This window comes from Leptodactylus fuscus, chromosome 7 (genome assembly GCF_031893055.1).
Source record: "Leptodactylus fuscus isolate aLepFus1 chromosome 7, aLepFus1.hap2, whole genome shotgun sequence".
NCBI lineage: Eukaryota > Metazoa > Chordata > Amphibia > Anura > Leptodactylidae > Leptodactylus > Leptodactylus fuscus.
In genome coordinates, this window is record NC_134271.1 from 148,933,643 (window position 1) to 148,945,333 (window position 11,691).

Consider the following 11,691-nt stretch of genomic DNA (forward strand, 5'->3'; position numbering starts at 1 on the left):
TGAGCCGACTACTGGTTTTGTGCGCACTTATCCCCATACCTCCACGCCTTTTTGGGTCAAGACCCTGAGGGACGCTCTATTTCTATTATTGCTGTGTACCTTGGTCCACAAGAGGGGAGTCAGTTGCTGCTATTACGTTCCTATCTTTTGGTTGATTCTGTTACTGTGACACCTTAACGTGTGAAGGTAAGAGGCCATTTATTTGGTCTTTTTCACTTTTCACGTGCGAACTTACTACACTATTATTGGCGCTCGGTGTTTCTCCTTTTTTGTCTTCAAAGATAGAGCATGTCCATGTCATGGCCATCAAAAATAGGGTCATGTGATTACACCCATTCACTGTGTGTTTTTCACAGTCATGCGAATACGGCCTGAAGTCTCCGAGGGTCTCTGACAATTGGATTTTGAGAAAAAAATATATAATTAATTTTAAAAAATTATATTATTTTGCATTATAAAAAAAATACAAAATTTTTGAATAAAAAAAAAAAAGTAAGCTAATTAGACTCGGCCAAAATAAATTAGTTTTTAGAATTTATTTTTTTTCCGAGATCATTCTGGTTCTGAAATATTTTTCAAAATTCTCCAAATATTTTTCCCATCTGAAATCCTTGGCCGTCAGACTGGAGCTGGTGCGATAGGGGTTAAAATGTCCAGAGATACGAAGCTACAAGACAGAAGGAAGGAAATGACAGAAGTGAGCGGTGCACGTGTTCGCAGCACAGAGTTTCTTGAATAAAAAAAATAAATAATAAAATTTAAAGAAAAAAAAAATTCTTGGCGGACGTGGAAACGGCTCGAAAATCTGATTTCCGCATTTAATACAAACAAGACAGAGAACGCGGTAATAATATCCAGCCAGACAGAGGTAGCTGCAGCTGGCCGAACAATAACACATAATGGGGATTGAAATCGGAGTGGGAGACACAGCTGCACTGCGCCAACTCCCCGGAGCCATGCCAAATGGGTGTGCCCTGGACCCCTACACAAAATAACTAGGTCTGACTTTTCCTTACAGAAGTTAACCCCTTCAATGCGCCAGAGATAGTTTGTCTCAACTGGTTACAACCCCTACTCAAATTTTCCGGTCGATGGAAATTTTTTAGTTCCGGACAAACCCCCAATTAGTGGCTCGCGGTCACCAGCCATCCGACGAGCATGCCCACAAATAACTAGCGTAACGCTGTGACCGGATGTGATTCTTGGCTCCATGTTTTTGGCATACTGGATTTTGTAGTTTTTGTATCTTTTTTATGAAACAACAAGTCTCAGTTTCCTAGAGAATGGACTGAACGCAGAGAAAAATGCGTTCAGTGCCCCTGACATAGCCAGGAATGTGGAATATGCCGGAAGGCATGAAGCACCCGTATACCGGCCTGGTTCTTCTGCTCCTTATGTTGCATCATAATACAAACACATCAAGCAACTTTTTCTGCTTCAGCCTGATGCAGCGGCCATCAGGAATTCAGTAGAGAAATTTAAAGGGGTTCTTCATCTTAGTCCAAAGTAAATCATATATAGAGATTACAATCTGGTTGCAGTGACAGATCTTTTATAGTAATGGATCTCCAGTACAATTTTCAACTGTTCCAACATTTGTTTGGCAACCTGTAGCCCTCCAGCCATTGTTCATATGTTACACCTTGATGATCTGCAACTACCAGGGTACCCTAGAAGTTTAAGTCCCACCATAGCATGGTTGACAATGACTACAGTTTCTGGACCTTTTGAGATTTCCCCAAAAACAATGGGGAGCAATGAAATTTATCAATGGCTCCATGTCAGAAAACTATACTTGCCAACTTTTTGAAGTTGACCTCCGGGACACCCATTGTGCAAAATGCTCTGAAAAAGTTTCCATATGACCACAATGAAGACCAACCTCTTTGGAGGTTTGATCTGACCCTTTTTATGACACTTTTTGTGACATGACTATGAATCTGAGCACACAGTTACTGTAGTGCACAGTTGCCAACTCTTCCGAAAAACGGGGTGACCTCCCTGACTCCCAGAACGGCAGGGAAATCTTCCGCGCTAGCAGTCATTTATATGTAACTTGGACACTTTGTGTCCAAAAATGGGGGGTGGCCAGTAAATTTTATGCCCACGTCTCAAGAAAAGGGGGCATGGCTATATATAAAAGGGCGTGGCAATGTCGAGAAGGGATCCGACTACATCCAAATTTTCTCAGAGCGCTGTGTGGTGTTCTCCTGGACACCATGAACTAGATCTTGGCAAGTATGCTGTAGTGTATAAAAACACGAGCTGTGGCCAAGAAACACTAACGGAACGACAACCACCATCATGTCTTGACAACTCTCGACCACTAGGGGGGCAGTCTACCAGTAGAATAAACACTGTGTAGCTGTTGTAGTACTACAGGTTCCTAGTAAGTCTGAGCAATATCCTACTGCAGAAAGTCTTAAGGCGAAACTATTGTTCCGCGATTTTCGGGAAGGCAGACCTATTACTGCTATTTGTATCGAACAGATGGAAAACAGATCAGGGAGATTTCCCAAAAGTTGAGAAGGGGGGAGAAGTCACATTCCTGCTTCCTACTGAAGGATTCTGGATGGTTATGGTCTATGAGAGGGAGGAGAAGCCGTAACAGGCCAGGACAAGCGAAAACGTAACTGATCCAGTGTGATCTTACAAGAAACGTATCTTAATAAGGAGACCTAGAAGGGGTTAAACGGCCATACCAAAAACACATAGAACGAGACAGTTGACAATGACAGACGAGATCCGATGATATTTCCAAGAGAAAGTGAAAATGTCAAGGAAATGTTAGAAATGAAAGAAAAGTGAATTAGCAAATGGAACGTAGTGAAGGAGTGGAAGGAAAATAACACCCAACCCGAGCCTCGAGGGACCGCAGGGCATCAGTAAGAACAATGAATTAGTAAGAACGATGAATTACTTAAAATGTCATCGAATTGCTTGAAGGTTTATAACATAACTCTCAAAAAACCCCAAAAAATCAAATTTCAAAGATTTCAAAGTAATTGAAAAATATGCATAGTTTTAGTGGTGGTGTAGGACACAACAGCCTATAAATGGTAGCGTTGTCCATGGCCGATTTGGAAAGCTGCAGGCCTTCTTCACACGACCGTGTCCATTCCTTGGACCATGTAAGTGACCCCAAGCAAAAAATTGAGCAATGTCCGATCTTTTTGAAACTAGAAGCCATGGTATTCTCAGGGTCACACTGTCCATCCACGAACACGAGTGAAAGAGTCACAAGGTGACCCAGCGTTCATTGGTCGCGCAACACTCACCATAGCCTAAAAATGGACTAATTTGTCTGTTTTTTATGACTAAGAAACCAACACGGTCGTGTAAATATTGCCTTAGTTAATCGAAGGTGGCCTTGGACCATCAAATACCTCCATCATCCAGGTTTGCTCAGAATTGTCTTACACTACAAAGTCGTTCTTAATATTCGCCACCTACCAAAACATTCAAAAATATTCCAACTAATGACTGTATTGTTGGCTTCTGCTGCCCATGTTTTATGTGACATTTTTAAAGGGGATGTCCAACCCCTTTTTCCCCATCCGATATCAGTGGGACAATTGTCGGGGTAATCACCTGAAGCCAAGCAAGTATCATGCATGTGTCCAATTAATTAGAAATTAATTGTAATGTAGATTGGGTGGGCAAAAAGATCTGGGCCACCCCTTTAAGAAATTTTTGAAATTAGGCAATCTTCTCCATTTTGGCAGCATTGGTAACATGCCTCGGTGTTATTCCCTTCAATGCAGGATTCATACAGCCTCAGATGAGATCAGTAAGCACAGTGTATTGGGACCTCCCCACCCTTCCCCGAATCAATGGGAAGCTCTTAACCACACAAGTATCACTGATTATAATGATAGCAGCTCCACCGACTGCTGCGCCGACAGACGCACACGGCCAAACGCGGGGAAACAGAAAGAAATATATTTTTTTATTGTTCACTCCGAAGCCAATCACCCGCTCCTATTGTTTTCTGTTATCACTCAATTTTGCCAAGGGCGAGAAGAACTTTGTGTTATCACTGCTGGGAGGGAGCGTATGTTGTTTTTTGCTGTGTTTGTTGCTGAAATTTTTGATGTCACCCCAGAGAGGTTTACTCTACCCACATGAACAAAGTGAAATTTTTCCCCCCCCCCCGACAAACTACCGTATATACTCGAGCGTAAGCCAATTTTTTCAGCACATTTTTCATGCTCTCCTCGGCTTATACACGAGTCAGGGTCCACGGAGTACAGAAAACTGAAAGGACCTGGAAAGGGGAGGTCCTTTAGTGCTACTGTGATTGGCTTGTCATGAGGTCACGTGACTGTGTTGTCATCAAAGGTCCTGTAGCCACTGGTATGTAACATCTGCAGATAAGGTTGAATCTAAATCCTAGTAGCTCCGCCCACACCAGAGTCAGTCCGATCACATGGTCATGACGTCATCAGAGGTCCACACTAGGATTTAGCATCTACCCTGCAGATGAGTGGCCAGGATTCATTGTGTCTTATGGAAGATGTCTGTTGTATGGAGGAGAGGAAGCTACAGGAAAGTGACACACACAGGGACACATATCAGTAACTCTTATGTGAGGCACACAGGGGGTTAATGTGAGGGACATGATGGGGTTAACTGCTATTACTATGATCCCCCTGGAGTTACTAAGCTGTAATATACTGGACCAGACTTTTTATCTGCAATGGTGGATTCCCCCCCCCCTCGGCTTATACTCGACTCAATAAGTTTTCCCAGTTATTGTGGTAAAATTAGGGGTCTCGGCTTATATTCGGGTCGGCTTATACTCGAGTATATACGGTACCTAGATCAAGAAACCTTGGTGTAATTAGACCATTTCCCTCAATGGGAATTGTCCTTTTGAGAGTCTTATAGGAACCTCAGACTTTTTTGTATTTGAGGCTTGCTAATGTCACTGCAGAAAATTCTACAAAATTTTTTCCTTAATTTTTGTTCTGTATATCGAAAAAAAAAATACCTTTGATATAAGCCAAACAAATACATGACTCGCCCAAGTGTTACTCAGTCTACGTAAAGTTTTCCCCATTTTATTACGATGGCTTGACATTTATAATGTGGATTGTTGAGTGCTGTGGTGACAATTGTTCCATCAAAAAAAAAAAAAAAATCTTTTCAATTTTGACTCTTTCGGCCAGATGTGTCCACTTTTACCTTTCTGCAAATGTCGTTAAGAATTCCATTTCCTCACAATACAAATTCAATCTTCTTATTTCTTTTTGTAAGTAGACGCAGCATAAAGCTCTAAGGCAGTGTTCACAAAAAAAATGGCCATGCGACGGCTGTTTTTGTTAAATGGCTGTCACTCTTCCAATTTTAGAACAATGAAGGTGTATGGGTCTATTCACGTTTCCATCTTTTTGACAGACCGTTTTTTACATCTGAGATGATAGAGCCATGTGAATAGATCCGTAGACATTCATGAGTCTTGAAGCAGCTGTGTAATGGCCACCCGAAAAATACAGTAGCTGTCACAGAGCCTTTATCCACTGTCACGCAAATAAGCACTTCAGTGGACCGTCAGGGCCGTTTTTTACAGATGTTACATATCGTTGTGTGAGTAAGGCCTAGTATAAACATTTTTTGGGGTCATTTGCGTCACTCTTTTTGATAAATCTTGATCTAAGAGAAAAAGTAAGGAAGAACACGTCTGTATAACCAATTAATCTTCATCAGATTCAAGACATTCAATTGTTCGGCCCAATAAAAAATATAAATTATGTATTGAATAATTGTACAATGTTATCATCATAACCCATCGCACACAAGGACAACACGCTGTAAAATCAAAAAGCCAAAATTGCCATAAACAAATATATATTTTTGTAAAATTTGCCTACCCATCACTTATTACTGTGCCTTCCAAACCGATGGACTGCAGACTGTTTTTTTTCCGTTTGAAAAGTGGTATGACTGCATAGCTTAGCTTCTCTTGCTGCCAAAAAACCTTATATGAAGTAAAGCCCGCAAAATAAGAGCAACTTTACATTTCATTATCCATTTCTACTAAACATCATATGACTATAAAATCTTGGGGGCTCGTCCGGGATATTAATTTCAAGTTTTATGGAAAACGCAACATAACAAAATGACCTGGAAAGAAACAGACTGTAGGGTATTAAAATGTTTTTCCTTTAAGGGACAAAAAAAAGAAAAGCTTTAACACATTAGCACCAATAATCTGTATTTCATCATGTGGTATCCGATGACTTTGCAAAGTCTTAAGCAAGTATAGAATAGGCTTTCTCAATGAGATCGGTTGACAATTCAAGGTCATAAAATCATTTTATACTATGCCCTTAAGCACCGTATAATCACAGTTTAATTAAGGGGATTTCTGATCGGGATAAATTCCATGCAGGTCAGGGTCGTGTGCTTATGTGTATACGAATAATAGAGGTCATTGGAATCATAAATGAAAGCTGAACAACAGTCCTTAAAGGTGACCATACACATCAGCCCAAAGTTGACCATGGTGGATGATTTTAACTGAAAAGGTTTGATTGTTGGGTGAAATTTTACAACAATCACTCAACCAGCTGATGACAGATTGCCATTGTTTGGAAAAAGTCGGCCATGTTTTATCTAATTCTTGTTAGTCACACAAGCGAAGGATCGTTCAGCCTTTACCCAATGTCACTGAACATGACCTGTGTGAACAAATGCAATAGCAGAAATAGGCGTGAAGGTGTATGTCCACATCAATGTGAGAATTGTTCCCCCGGATGACCATATGTTCAATGGATGTTGAACCATCACTAGGGTTGAGACGATCTTGAAATTTCAGGATCATTTTCCAGCCGATCCCGATCGTGAAATTTGCTCGATCACCGATCGGGATCCGATCTTTCCCGATCCCGATCGCTCAACCCTATTAATGATATATACATAAATAGGGTTGAGCCGATCCTGAGATAACCTCCGACCTCGATCCCGCTGGAAAAGATCGGGATCGAAATACCGATCACGATCATGAAATTTACTCGATCGACGATCGGAATCTGATCTTTTCCGATCCCTCAACCCTAACCATCACCCTACTTTGGTCTAATGTGTAAGGCCATGAATTATGTGCAGGCTTGAATTACAGAAAGTTCCTATACAGAGCAAATACTCCTCCCTCGAACAGAAATAAAGTCATCAATATCAGATTGTGAGGAGCAACACTTGCCACTCCCATCAATCAGCTACGGTTCCAGTGATGTCACTTTCATCGGTCACATGGGCGCTTTGCAGAACTATTCACGTGAATGAAGCCTATCCTCATCACTACTGTCCGATACATTGGGGACAACAGACAGGGAGGGACTACTAAAATCATATATGACTATAATACTTGGAGTCCAGGTCTCAGCTCAGGGCTCAGTCCATTAAATATAGTCATAATCCGGACTGAATATGCCCAGGTGAACCGACCTTATAGAGATAACCCTTACTAGTAAAGTTCCCAATCTTAATCTACCTGTCATGCTTAAAACAAGCAGCATTTAAAGGGGATCTTAAGGGGAGGGTCTGTATATACTTATTTCCTCCATGGATTTTAGGCAAGGAAACCAGGGGTTTTGGTGTGGTTTCGACCCTGGGTCATTGGAACAAGCACCCACACCCTATTTACTCTGCCTTTTCCCTCTCCCATGTTCACTTCTACTTGTGCTTTGCGGACTGGCAGAGTAGATTATAAGGGTAAGTTCACACTGGGATACGGCCTCAAAATCCTGACCAAAATGACGGCTCCCATTGAAAGAAGCGACATGCTCATCGAATCCGCCTGAAGACACTCCCTCCCGACTAGGCCCATTCATTTGGGCCTAATGCGGAGCAGAGTGCGCGACTGGATGCTGGTGCACTACAATGGCATCCAGTCGCAGCTACCCGTATTTTGGTCTCCGGACCAAGGTTCTGGACCAAGAACCCCATGTGAACTTACCCTAATAGTATAACCAACTACCATAGTGCAAAGTGGGAAGCTGAGCAACCTGAGAGGTGGTAGTTCCAATAACAAAACCCTGAGTCAGAACCAGCCTGTTCCCCTTAGGTTCATCACCTAAAAATCCTGCCGAAAGAAAGTAAGTAGTCACTTATGGACACAAGTGGCCCAGCTCTACTTGTCTTCGACTTAAGACCCTTTAAACCAGCCACCGATGGGTAAAACGGCCATTCGGAAAACTGGTCACTCCCAATCATTGTCCACAGGATGGATACAAGATGGCGGCACGGCCCATTCCGACCAAATAAATATTGGAATTAAAACACACACAAAGTAAAAAAAAAAAAAGGCTCAAAACTGTAAAAACAAAAGGCTACAAACCCCAAACCATTCATGAAAAAAAAACTCGTGGGAGAGGAGGTCTTCGGCATATAAGGCACACATCTGAACGTACAATCAGCTTAAAGACTGTGTGAAACGGATAGGAAGAAAGCATACATATATATTTTATATATATATATCTATATCGTACAAGTGTCCTTGATTACCTAAAAAAAAATGTAAAAAATAAAAAAATATAAAAAAAATTTAACAGCCATTTACATTCTATATCCATTCATGATATGGTCGCTGCCTATGGAAAAAGCCATATTAGACGAAGGAAAAAAAATAAAACCGTAACAATGACCTTAACGTAAAACGATAGTCACAACCAAGATTTTAACTAATTCTTCCCGTTGTTGTGTTTCGAATTTTTTTTTTTTTTTTGTCTTAATGTTGTCCAATGGGTTTTCTGGTTTGCTCTTTCCCAGCATCCGACGCTCAGACCGTGTTAACTGTGTGTACATATATATTATAAATATATGTATATTAAATATACTAAGTGTTCCTCTCGCTGTTTAGTGTTAATTTATTGCAAAGCTACAGGACTTGAGATGAAAGAATTCAGTTTTGGTTTCCTATATTCCGATATCGAACCATGATCTATTATTCTTGTGGATAAGAACATTAAAAAAATATCTATTTTATAAATACGGACAAAAAAAAAATCTATTTAAAATATATATTTTTTAGGCGGCCGTCATGGTGAAGAGGATACCAATGGCTCCATAGTTGTTCGACTGTATCGAAAAAAAAATTCAGAAAAATATATTTAATCTAAGGGGATGTGCCAAAAAGAAACCTGGTATTAAAATTTTTGAAAATGTTTTAAAAAATTTTAACTTTAAAGGGAGTCTACCATTAAAAATCATTTTTTTCTTCTTAAGACGGAATAGCCTTCAGAAAGGCTATTCGTCTCTTACCTTACGTTTTCTTCCGGCTGGGGTTACACGTGCATGTACTCCATAGAACTACAAGAGCGTACTGCGCATGTGCACAAGAACGGCATCCAAAAAATGGCCACCGGCCAGCATGCGCACTCGGCTCTGCTTGCGTCTCGATGGCAGAGCCGACTGCACAGGCGTCGGAGTATGAACCCAGCCGGAAGAAGACGACAGAAGAGGCGGTTGCTGTTGAAGATGGAGGCGTCGCTGGAGAGAGTTCTCTGGCAGCATCGGGGACGCCCCCAGTGCTGTTTGAGTGCTGGGACCCACCCCCAGTGCTGCGAGAGAACTCATTTGCATACCGGTAAAAAAACGGTATTTCTACCGAACGGCGGGCCGGAGACAATTTCTAAAGGTAGGAGATGAATAGCCTTTCTTAAGGCTATTCTAACGTCTTAACGAGAAAAAATTGATTTTTAATGGTAGAATCCCTTTAAGTTAGAAAAAAAAAAAAATCGCCACCAATCATGGGGTCAGAAACAGAAAAAAAAAATTCCCTGCAATTCTAATATGGAGTCATTGTCCTTCCACCATGACAGCGAAGACAAAAAATATTTTGAAAAAGGGAGGGGGGGGGGACCATTAAAGAAAACAAAAAAACAAAAATGTGAATCTAGAACTTGTAACAGCATATTGCACTGACCACTTGGAACACCTTCCATCAAAAGTCCCTCGTTTGCTAAACTTTGTTATAAAAAATAAAATCTGAATTAAAAAAAAAAAAAAAAAAAAAAATCACATAAAAAAAAAAAGAAAATGCATATTGTTAGAAAGAATCGAAAGTGAATAAATCCCGAGCTTGGCTTTAGCATTCTATCGAAACTGTAAGAAAAAAAAAAAAGTGACGACAATAATTGTGCTAATAAAGTTTATTGTATTGAATTGTAATTTGTGTCTTGGCCATTTCTTTAGTCGTAATAAAAAAAATTTAAAAATTTTGTCTATATTCACCAGTGGCGGAGCTTAAAGGGAGTAGCACTAGCACAGTCCCTGTAGAACTATAGGCAGAGTCAGATAGACAGGATTCTCCTGCTTCCTGATCATTGCCAAGATAGGCACATAAGCTGTTTGGTGCAACAAGGGCGTCACTATTGCTCTCAATGCACCAAAGAGCGATCTCTCCTGTTATGATAGACTGGGCCAGGCAGCGTACATGTCAATCATAGCAGTAACAAGGGGATTGGGGTCAGGGGTGAACCTACCTTTTTTGCCGCCTGAGGCGGATGACAGAAAGCCGCCCCCTCCCCCCGGGAGGAGGGGGCGGAGCGAAGGGGGTGGGGCGGAGTGAAGGGGGGCGTGGCGGAGCGGCGTTAGCAGGCAGGGAGAGGACCTGCTCTCTGCCTGAGCGTGAGGGGAGGCTGCTGGAGCAGCGCTGCGTCCACAGGGCCTCCCCAATCCACCGCTCGCTTCCCGTACCAGGCTGCTGAGACAGTGACGCTAAGCCAGTCCAGGACAGTTTGTCCTGGAATGGCTTAGGTAAGCAAAAATGTAATCAACGGGAGTCGGTCATCTCCTTTTTCCATGAGTGGTTTGTTCCTGCTCATGGAAAAAAGAAGTGACCTGCCCTTTCTTCAGGCGGATTCAGCCGCAGACATCTGCCTCGTGACACCTCCCTCCCGACTAGGCCCATTCATTTGGACCTAATCCGGAGCGGAATATCAGGACTGGATGCCGGATCACTGCAACGGCATCCAGTCGCGGCTAGCCGTTTTTTTGGACTGGAATGTGAGGCGGTCTCCAAAAAACCCTGTGTGACGTAGTCTAGTGCAGACCTGGGCATTGTATGGACCGCGGGCCACATCCGGCCCTCTGACTGTTTCTGACCGGCCCGTATAGGGTTGTAGGATAAAGGAAGATGCTGAATGGCAAGTCAGATAAAGAACCTTTGATGACATCATCAAAGGTCCTGTAGCTCACTATCCGTTAGTGGGTGGATAGCCTTTTAGAACCATTTCAATTTCTCAAGTGGCCCCATGGGTCTAGTGGCAAAAGCCACTAGAAAATAAAATGGTGTACAAACTATGCACTTACTTTACTATAGATTTTGGTTATATACATTTTTCACCTCACTAGACAGTTTTGAGAAGCTTATAGCAGTGTGTGTGTGTGTGGGGGGGGGGGGGCGAAGCGGAGTCATAAAATGCAACATTATTTGGCCTATAGTAGTGTAAATCAGTGGCCCAAATCTGGACTCCCCAGACCTGGTGCTACAGAGGTACTGGAGGAGACCTGGGTCATCTCCACAGTAGGAGTGGTACTACTACTAAGAACCAGGGAACAAGGTTCAGGTGCTGGCCCGTATGTTGATGCCTGGGAGTGAAGAGAACCTCCGATACAGGAAATATATCTGGTCTGGGATCCAAATGAAAGGGGTTAATCAGGGAGTAATAAAGCTGACCAGTGTAT

General features: G+C 42.0%; 1 long non-coding RNA gene across 1 annotated transcript; it reads left to right on the top strand.

The window, feature by feature from the left end:
* The first annotated feature begins 32 nt into the window (after positions 1–32).
* Positions 33–9,989, top strand: LOC142214337 (uncharacterized). The gene is made up of 2 exons (XR_012717269.1): positions 33–4,166; positions 4,824–9,989. It is a non-coding gene; the product is annotated as an uncharacterized LOC142214337 (long non-coding RNA).
* Positions 9,990–11,691: the final 1,702 nt, after the last annotated feature.